A 9,461-nucleotide genomic window follows, 5' to 3' on the forward strand; every position below is an offset into this window, starting at 1 on the left:
GTATTATTATTTTAGGTATTATTTTGAGTAATCTGGTTTTTTTGGTAAGATTGCTCTATTTCCATAGCAAAAACATTGTAATGATACTGTATAAATGTTCCAGCCTCATATACACAAACTCAATTCTTCACTTTTATGTACATAAAAAAAAGGAAATACAATTATATAAGAGACTATAACTAGCATTACAGGCAGATCATGCTTTCAGTGCTAGTTATAGTCTCTTATATAATTATATTCCCTTTTTTTTAAGTACATAAAAGTGAAGAATTGAGTTTTTGTTTGTATAATGTAGTTGTTTCATGTGTAATACTTGTTCTGTTCCTGGTTGTACCCTGTATTGATTCTCAGACACACAGCATGACAGTGAACAGGAATTTTGTTCTTTACTGATTATTTCAAATTTGCTAGCTAATAAAATAATCCTAATTCACGATTAGTTAAGGAGGCACAGGTTACGTGTCTCTTCAGTAGGCTAATCATACCCACCTTCATGCTCTAGCTAGTCTGACTTGGCAACTGTGTTGCATGGCCCTGTGTCCAAATGGGTTTAGAATTTGGATGGTACCTAGCTATCTGTCTGAAGTTGAATCTAGGGGAAAAAATGTCTATAGGTTGAGGGTAACATGACATTTGTGAGATTATATCAGTACCCAGGACAGTATGTACCATTCATTTGTTACACTGTGGGGAAAAATGATGGCATGTCTAGGACTCTATATTTTTGCCTTTTGTTTATTGCCCTATGCAATGGGGAGTCCCAAAAAGACACTTCACAAGATAGTTAACACATAGCACAGAGGCTGCAACTTTATTAAATAAATAAACAAGAATGCAAATAAATGAAAAGTGGATTAATGCAATTTTTCAGTAAAGGGAGGCTGTAGCCCTTTGTTCAGACCAAGAGCCTCCCTTTTTCCTGACTGTCAGACTCCAAGGTCGAAATGGACACCCAATTGAATATATAATCTGGCCCACCCACACCTGGACCTGAGGCTTAGGCCACAAGACACACAATCTACAACTCTACTGTGTGATTCCAGGCTAATGCTGCCAGTGATCACACACAGCAACACTGAATCGCACTATTCTGGGTCAGATATACCCTTTCCTTCTGATGTAGCCCAAATAGCCAACTAAACTCACATTCCTGCAAAGGCTATGTGCCATCCCAAAGTTGCAACGTAACATCCTGGAATGTATTGTAAGGAACCAGCTGATTCATTACCGGCTTCCTTTCCTCCAGCTCTGTCAAGATGGAAGGAAAGAGCCTGCCCAATGGAGGGGTGTTACTCAATTCAACATGTAGAGCCAATGCAGGCTCAATAATCCCTAGAGTACAGGAAAAGGAACTACCATAAGAAGTGATGAAGCTCAGGAGACAGCTATAGGTTGTGTGAGACCAAGAGCAGCAGGCTAGAGCAGCAGCCTGAGGAACTGTGGGGAGGGAAGAGTGTTTACACAAATAAACCCAAATACAACTGTGAAACTGAAAAGTACACAATGATTAGTCAACATGAAAACACATAACTGGCAATTAACTGCCAATACAGTGTCCTCAGGAAAAGGACCAACTACTTATCCTAAGTCCTGGCCACCAGTGCAGAGTGGGAGGCAAAGCCTGGCTGCAGCAGGATGACAGTCTGCTACACATTCATTTGATTAATATAATTCTTTTTCTCCTGGTAAATAACCCAGGAAGAGATTATGTTGTTCTCCAAAATATTTGCTGTTCAAAAGTATTTGCCAAGTGCTTTCTATGAGCATTTAATTGAGCTCATTGTTGAATTGTGTTAGTAAGTTAGTTTTTTGATTGAAAGTCACATGGTATTTCTTTAATACCTGAAAGAGTGCAACTCTTAAACTTGGAATCAGGTCTGTGATGTGAATACTATGTTTACAAAAAAATCAGCTCAGCTTAACATTTGCTGTTTCCTCAGGCTTTCCTGCCACCAAACTGGTTATTCATGGAAAGCAAACACAAAAAGGGTGCAAATGCTGCTGAAGCATTTTATCTGAGTGAATATTCATGACCAATTTTTGAGGCATTTGCCTAGTTCCTATATATATAAATGAAACAATTTCTGTTTTAAAAAACTGAAAATTTCATCAACTCTGTCATCCTTTTCTGTGCTGAGCAGGCTTTTAAATTTGTTCAATTCTGTTACACGTGCACACCACCCATTTGTTTGCCCAAATACAATTTACCGGTATCTGGCTCCATAGCTTCTGCCATGCCCCAGAATAGCTGCTGGTGCATCACATTTGTGGCTTCCTTTTGCCCTATAACATTCCATAAAACTATTTATATTCACTGTAAAAGTATTTTCACTCTGTTTACCTAGTGACTGTGTACCACGTTTTTCTTTTTTTACCACTACAAGCACAAAATGAAAATGTTTACAATACTGTTATCACCAGTACATATAGCACCTAATATACTAAAGAAATGTGCAATAGCACGTGCACATGGGCAAGATATTTGCTAATCTCTACTTAATCTTTCTGTGCCGCAACAGGGTGTCCATGTACAGTTAGAACTAAATGAAGATTGCATGCATTTAGTGTCTGCTGCTTTAAGTGTTTGAAGCATATTTATGGCCAGCGGAAGGTCCGACATGTGAACCAGGTAAACTATTTTTGAAGGTTTTTTGTAGTTCTGGCTGTATCTATTCTAAATCATTTGTTTATGCCTCAAAGTGTACTTGTTGTTTGTTTTTAGCTCAGATCAGCTTTCTGAGCCCAGTTTTCCTGCACTATTTTAATACCATTCAACATAAACAGTTTACACATTTCTCCCTGCATTGTTGTAATCTGCCATGTGCTCAGAGAAAGGATTTGGCCTATAGCTTTTTTTACACTGACACATTTAAAAAAAACAATTGCTTCATTATTTGGAACTTGAATATGGAACTTGCATGTAAAGACACTATGCTGATATGCAGCAAAGAGATTAATTCATTGAGTTAATTTCAGCTACCCTAACAGCATGAAATAATATGTACATAGACTCGCTATACACACAGTGTAGTCATGTTGCTTAATGCTCTGTGGACGAGGGGAAAGCAGTGGACATGTTATTCCTTGACTTTAACAAAGCTTTTGATATGGTGTCCCACAGTATTCTTGCTGGATGAATGGACTATAAGGTGGATAGAAAGCTGGCTAGATCGTCGGGCTCAACGGGTAGTGATCAATGGCTCCATGTTTAGTTGGCAGCCAGTATCAATTAGAGTGCCCCAAGGGTCAGTCTTGGGGCTGGTTTTGTTCAACATTAACGATCTGGAGGATGGCGTGGGCTGAACCCTCAGCAAGTTTGCTGATGACACTAAACTGGGAGGAGTGGTAGATACGCTGGAGGGTAGGGATAGGATACAGAGGGACCTAGACAAATTAGAGGATTGGGACAAAAGAAATCTGATGAGGTTAGACAAGGACAATTGCAGAGTCCTGCACTTAGGATGGAAGAATCCCATGCATTGCTACAGACTAGGGACCGAATGGCTAGGCAGCAGTTCTGCAGAAAAGGACCTAAGGGATACAGGGGACAAGAAGCTGGATTTGAGTCGACAGTGTGCCCTTGTTGCCAAGAAGGCTAATGGCATTTTGGGCTGTATAAGTAGGGGCATTGCCAGCAGATCGAGGGACATGATAATTCCCCTCTATTCGACATAGGTGAGGCCTCATCTGGAGTAGTGTGTCCGTTTTGGGCCCCACAGTACAAGAAGGATGTGGAAAAACTGGAAAGAGTCCAGCGGAGGGCAACAAAAATGATTAGGGGGCTGGAGCACATGACTTATGAGGAGAGGCTGAGGAAACTGGGATTGTTTAGTCTGCAGAAGAGAAGAATGAGGGGGGATTTGATAGCTGCTTTCAACTACCTGAAAGGGGGTTCCAAAGAGGATGGATCTAGACTGTTCTCAGTGGTAGCAGATGACCGAACAAGGAGATATGGTCTCAAGTTGCAGTGGGGGAGGTTTAGTTTGGATATTAGGAAAAACTTTTTCACTAGGAGGGTGGTGAAGCACTGGGATGGGTTACCTAGGCAGGTGGTAGAATCTCCTTCCTTAGAGGTTTTTAAGGTCAGGCTTGACAAAGCCCTGGCTGGAATGATTTAGTTGGGTATTGGTCCTGCTTTGAGCCGGGGGTTGGACTAGATGACCTCCTGAGGTCCCTTCCAACCCTGATATTCTATGAATCTGTGATTCTATGAAGGTGCTCAGATGCTATGGTGATGAGCGCAGTATTAAAAGCTAGATAGAATAGACCAGAATAGTATGTCTCATACATAGACTCACTTCTAGTTTCTTGTGCGAATGATGCCATTCTCTGTGTGGATGATATTGCCATTCCCATGCAATATACATGATGTATTGCTAAGCAACACTTAAGAACCTTCACCCTTTATTTTGTTAGTTTCATTCAGTATTTCACATACAGTAAGAACTCCCAATGCCAAATCCTCTTAATCTTATTCTCAAAAACGTGGGCTGTGATCAGCTGCCAGTGGGAACAAACTGAGAAGGGGGGGGAACTCTCAGTGGAGAAAAGCTTTGCAGCTGGACAAGGAGTTTTCAAACTTCAGTTCCAACAACAATCACTTCCCAGCTGATCTTAACTACTATAATACCACATTGGGATTTAGGGTAAGACTGTTAACTGGGAAGCAGATCACTCAGAACTTCAAAGGTTGAGAGAACTGACCTTCAGGTTTTTTTAATACTCACAACTAGTTTTACTTAGAAAATTTATGTGATGATTGTTCCTTTTCTTGGGAGACACGGCTGTTCTTTCATCCCAATAGCTGGATTTCTTTTATGGCTGTGCACTACTCCTGCTGTGTGTGTGAGCAAATGATGTTTTGAAATGTGATGTTCTTTATTTATATGCTGTATCAAAGAGTTGCTTCTTCTCACATGTGTGCTCCACTTTTTAAAAAATGATCTTTCAGATAAAATTAGTTGAAGTTTTTAAATATATATGTTTAATCTGCCACTTAAGAACATACACAGTACGGACTGTGATGAACACAGTGGGCCAGAATTCTGCCTCTTCCTGGCATGGGATGTGCAAGGGATGAAGGTGAAAGGAGCTGTGTTGCCTTCATTAAGACACAGGAGGTATGTATTTCACAACTGCATTACTTTATGTAAACACTACCTAACTCTAACACTATAGCAACGAGAGCCTTTTGCTGACTGCAGCCTACAGCTCCCTGCACTCCAGAGCCCCATCTTCAAAAAATGAAGACCTTTGGTCTCTGCAGGCACTTCCTTACATAATAATAGCAGCTAGTCCATACAAGAAACAATGACTGGGCACATAAGCATTCTTAGGACTGCTTCCGCTGACACCCACGGGGACTCTAGTCTCTGGGTATGGAAGGGACAGAGCCATGACCTCACTATTCCTCTGCACCAGTTCTGGTGTGTGTGGAGGGAGTGCATGTTGCCCCCTTTTCAAGCACAGTGCATGTATTGATATATTTATTTGCAATACACTATTCAGCCACTAATAGAGATGACTAGGGGGCGACAATTCCTCAAAAGTTTCTGTGAAACTGTGATGTCATTTTTCATTCCACATTGGAATTGTAACAAGATGGCTTATCCCATGGGAGGGAGAGTGTGGGGCTAAGCCAGCCTTGATTTCAGGATAGGCTTAGCTGAGAAGAATCCGGCGATTCCTGTAGAAAAGGAGCCAGGTGTAAGTCTGGAAGGGAGAGACTGAAGGGAGCAAGAAGGCTCCTGCAGAGTGTGAAGGGGTCCACTCATCACAGGTGAGCCTCCTTGTGCCTGGGAATTACTCTTGCCCCATCTGGCAGCCACTTCTGTCGGTTGCTCACGATGTGGTCCTCTCTGTCCATGACTTGGGGAGCTGTTGCTTTGTGAATTGGCCCTCCAGGCAGGTCATTATATAGTCCTCCTTCCCCCGCCTTCCAAGGTAACAATATCCCAACGGACAAGCTGTCCATATGCCATCTCAGGAAGTCTTTCTTCCATCTCCAGGTCCTGTGCCACTTTGCTGGAGGGGCCCACGCACTATGCTGGGTTCCAGCCGTGGGATCCTATAAAACTAGCAACCAGGGTCTGCACAAGGGTCCCACTCCTTGCTGCTATTTGTCTGGCTGCTTTCCCCACAACATGTTAAACTTTTGATTATCCTATTTTTTAATTGTATTTGTAGCCCATTTCATGACTTTGATGCATGATTTGCAAACATGATTTAAACCTGTCACATAAAATGATAAATTTGCATGCTAGGATCTATAAATCTGTATTTACTCATGCCATATTTAAGCAAATAAAAGAAGTTGTTTCCTCTAGCTTATAAAAACTTTTGAATTAAGTGTTTTTAATTTTAGGAGGTTAGTGAATAATGAATCCACCAAAAACAGTACCCTGAGCCCGGTGCCCCCACAAGCCTGGCACCCCAGGGGGTTGCCTGCCCCTAAATCTGGCCCTGGCAAGGACCAAGTTTATAAAATGGTTAACACACAATACTTCTACCTCATATTTCCTACCGCAAAATTCAAACTACTTGTTTTTCAAGCACGTCCTTAGTTTTTAATTAGATCACCAATATTCTGGCCACAAAATATTGGCTTCTGTGCAATGAGGAAGCCAGGAATATTTTTGTCTGAACCTGGTCTTTGGGAAGTAGCCAGAACTATCTAAAATATCCCAAATTCAGAGGGTCCTGAACTTGTCCAAAGCAGGTTAGAAGATCTCAAAATCTTCTTTCCTACCTGATTTATAATATGTCTCATAAACAGCCCATCTATAGCTTCAGGAATAACTCAAAAATTTCATTTAAACCTGTAGACTACATATGTTTTAGATTAGTTTAATTTTTGTTTTTGTAAGTTTTATGAGTATTTTCTGAAATAATTTTCCTGTTTTCTGAGCAAATTACATGCAACATCTGACCCAAGTTTAATCCATCAGCCTCATAAAGGCATAAGTCAGACTTTTTTTATGAGTGATAGTCTAAAAATAGATAATTATCTTGTTTGTTTTAGCAGTTTCTATTCTCGTCTCTAAACAGTTTTCTTCCATTAGAAAAATACTATTTTTATATGTTGTTCTAGACTAGTTGGACAGTCAGTAATCACATCAGACATAAATATAATAATGCTCAATTTACTTAGTAATACAGCTTAATTAAAATATGTAGAATATTTACTATATAAGCATAAACCAAATTACAAGCCTGTTGCATGCTTGTCTATTAGATAATTCCCTCCTCTCCCCCAAACTACAGAATATAATTTTCATTACATCTGGATTAGTAATAGTATTTATGAAAGTGCAACCAGAATATATGAATGTGTGTATAGAGCAATGTATACAAGATGCATTTGTGGTAAAATTCTCCGCCACTATCTGCACTGTGTATCTCTGCTCTGACAATCTACTTTCCGTGTATGCATAGCTCTCCCCTTATTGTCAATAGAAGTTCCTTCTTTAGGCAGATCAGAGTATTGGTACTAACATCTATCATCAATGCTTGTTAGTTTAATTTAGTAGAAGAGATCTGTGGCCTAGTTCAGCACTTGAGACTGCTGGGCCCTTCTGCCACCAAGGGGAACAAGGACCATCTGGCCAAAGGCAGGGATTGGTGGGAAAATGGATGTTTTCTGAGTATCGATCCTTACTGAACTTTTGTGTAAGTTACCAACTTTTCCAGGGTCCACCTGCTGCAGGCAGGAATTCCACAACCTCAGTAGGGAATCCAGGGGTAGTGGGTGAGAGTGCTGTAGAGCCATTCTGTTAGGGAGGCAGAGAGTGCTGAGGGCAGTTAGGAGTCCAAATACATTCCCCAAGATACACTTGTTTTGCAGGCCAAGTCCCACCTTCACTGAGCCACTGCAAAGTTGAACCACCATATGATTATTCTAACTTGGTAGCAAATATTCTCTAGATTAAAAAATGATTGCTTTGTTGTGGAGCTTTAAAAAAATTAAAACAAAAATGTTTCCTAAACAAGAACTTTCCTGGGTATGTAGTAATCACACATGAACCTACAGTCATTAAACAAAAATTTCCCCCTCAGCTCTACTTACTCATATACAAACAACTTCTCTTTACTTGTACAGGAAACTCCTTTTATTCATACCTTCCCCTCAAGCTTCCACACTGCAGCCCTCTTGCTAAGGTAATAAATATTCCTACTTCTCATGTCCTTGGCTCAAAGTCCTTTCCCTAGATTGCAGCTTCATCATAAATGTCTTTGCACATTGGCTGCACCTCTTCTACATACTCTCTGGCCTGCTCACCAGCATTTTCCCTCAGCACCATTCAGCCTCTTTTCCTGAGCTCTTGATAAGAGGGATCTATCAGTCACAACTGTTCTCTTTCAAGTGCTCTGGTGGGGACTACCTGTTTTCCCCAGGTCTTTCACTGAGATATTGGCTTGGCTTCCTGTCCCAGCATGCTTTGCTGTTTTCTTGTCATCCGATAATCCCTACAGATTTAAAATCCAAGAATGCACCTCCTTAAAGGCCCAAGATTAATAATAACAGGACAGCTGGCCCTGCCTATCCTTAACAGGCCAGAATGCCCTGTTTACATAAATGTTGGAATTTAAATTAAAACCAAATAGTCCAAATACCAAATAAAACTACAACCACATTGTGTCGGAGGTATGAAACGGATATATTTTGTTCTGAGGGCTTTGTGTGTCGGAGTGGAGTGCTGGAAAGAGGAGGCAAGGGTAGTGTGTGTGTGTGTATATTCAGTTAAGAGAATCTGCATTCTTTCTTTCTGCGTATATTAAGGGATAGAGAATTAACTAACTTGGATCTTGCTAACCAGTGCCAGCGGTACTGAAAAATAATAGTTGTGCTGAAGATTTAACTGTATTAATGATATGCAATTTAAATCCATAATCTTAAAGTTCATGCTAAATACAATTTGTGACTTGTTATAGATTTTTTTTCTATAATTTTATACATAAATTGTGTATACATGTAAAGGCTATACCAGTGGGAGAATACTCTTTCAGTGCTAGTTGTAGGCTGTTAGTCATGATGTTAAAAAGCCTTTAAGATCATCATCAAAGTATTATATAGTACGAAATAATTCTAAGCAAAAACCTTACACACTGGATTTTTCCTCTTTCTGTTTGCAGAATACCCATGTGAAGATCTTGATTTCTTCATATTTATTTCTTCAGATATATTCAAATATTTAAGTAGGTTTTTTTGTTAGTGGCTTGCTGTAACTGTTTGCTACTTGAAATTCAAGCTGTGTTGGTTAGGTGTGATTGATTACAGAAACCATATGATATTTGTGTTCCTTGATTGGGTAAACATAACACTTCTCAAAGCTCCCCTCCTGGTTAATACATATATAGAAAATTTTTAAACCTTTTCCTTTCTGGGCTCTGCCAAAGGCAGCACTTGTAGAAATCTATTAGTTGTATGCAGAATTGATATTTTATTTTCTGTCATTGCATTC

The 9,461-nt window shown here is 40.0% G+C and overlaps 1 long non-coding RNA gene across 1 annotated transcript; it reads left to right on the forward strand.

The window, feature by feature from the left end:
• The first annotated feature begins 2,516 nt into the window (after positions 1 to 2,516).
• Positions 2,517 to 8,157, forward strand: LOC120405777. Its single transcript, XR_005598860.1, has 3 exons — positions 2,517 to 2,629; positions 5,002 to 5,120; positions 8,099 to 8,157. It is a non-coding gene; the product is annotated as an uncharacterized LOC120405777 (long non-coding RNA).
• Positions 8,158 to 9,461: the final 1,304 nt, after the last annotated feature.

This window comes from Mauremys reevesii, linkage group 5 (genome assembly GCF_016161935.1).
Source record: "Mauremys reevesii isolate NIE-2019 linkage group 5, ASM1616193v1, whole genome shotgun sequence".
NCBI lineage: Eukaryota > Metazoa > Chordata > Testudines > Geoemydidae > Mauremys > Mauremys reevesii.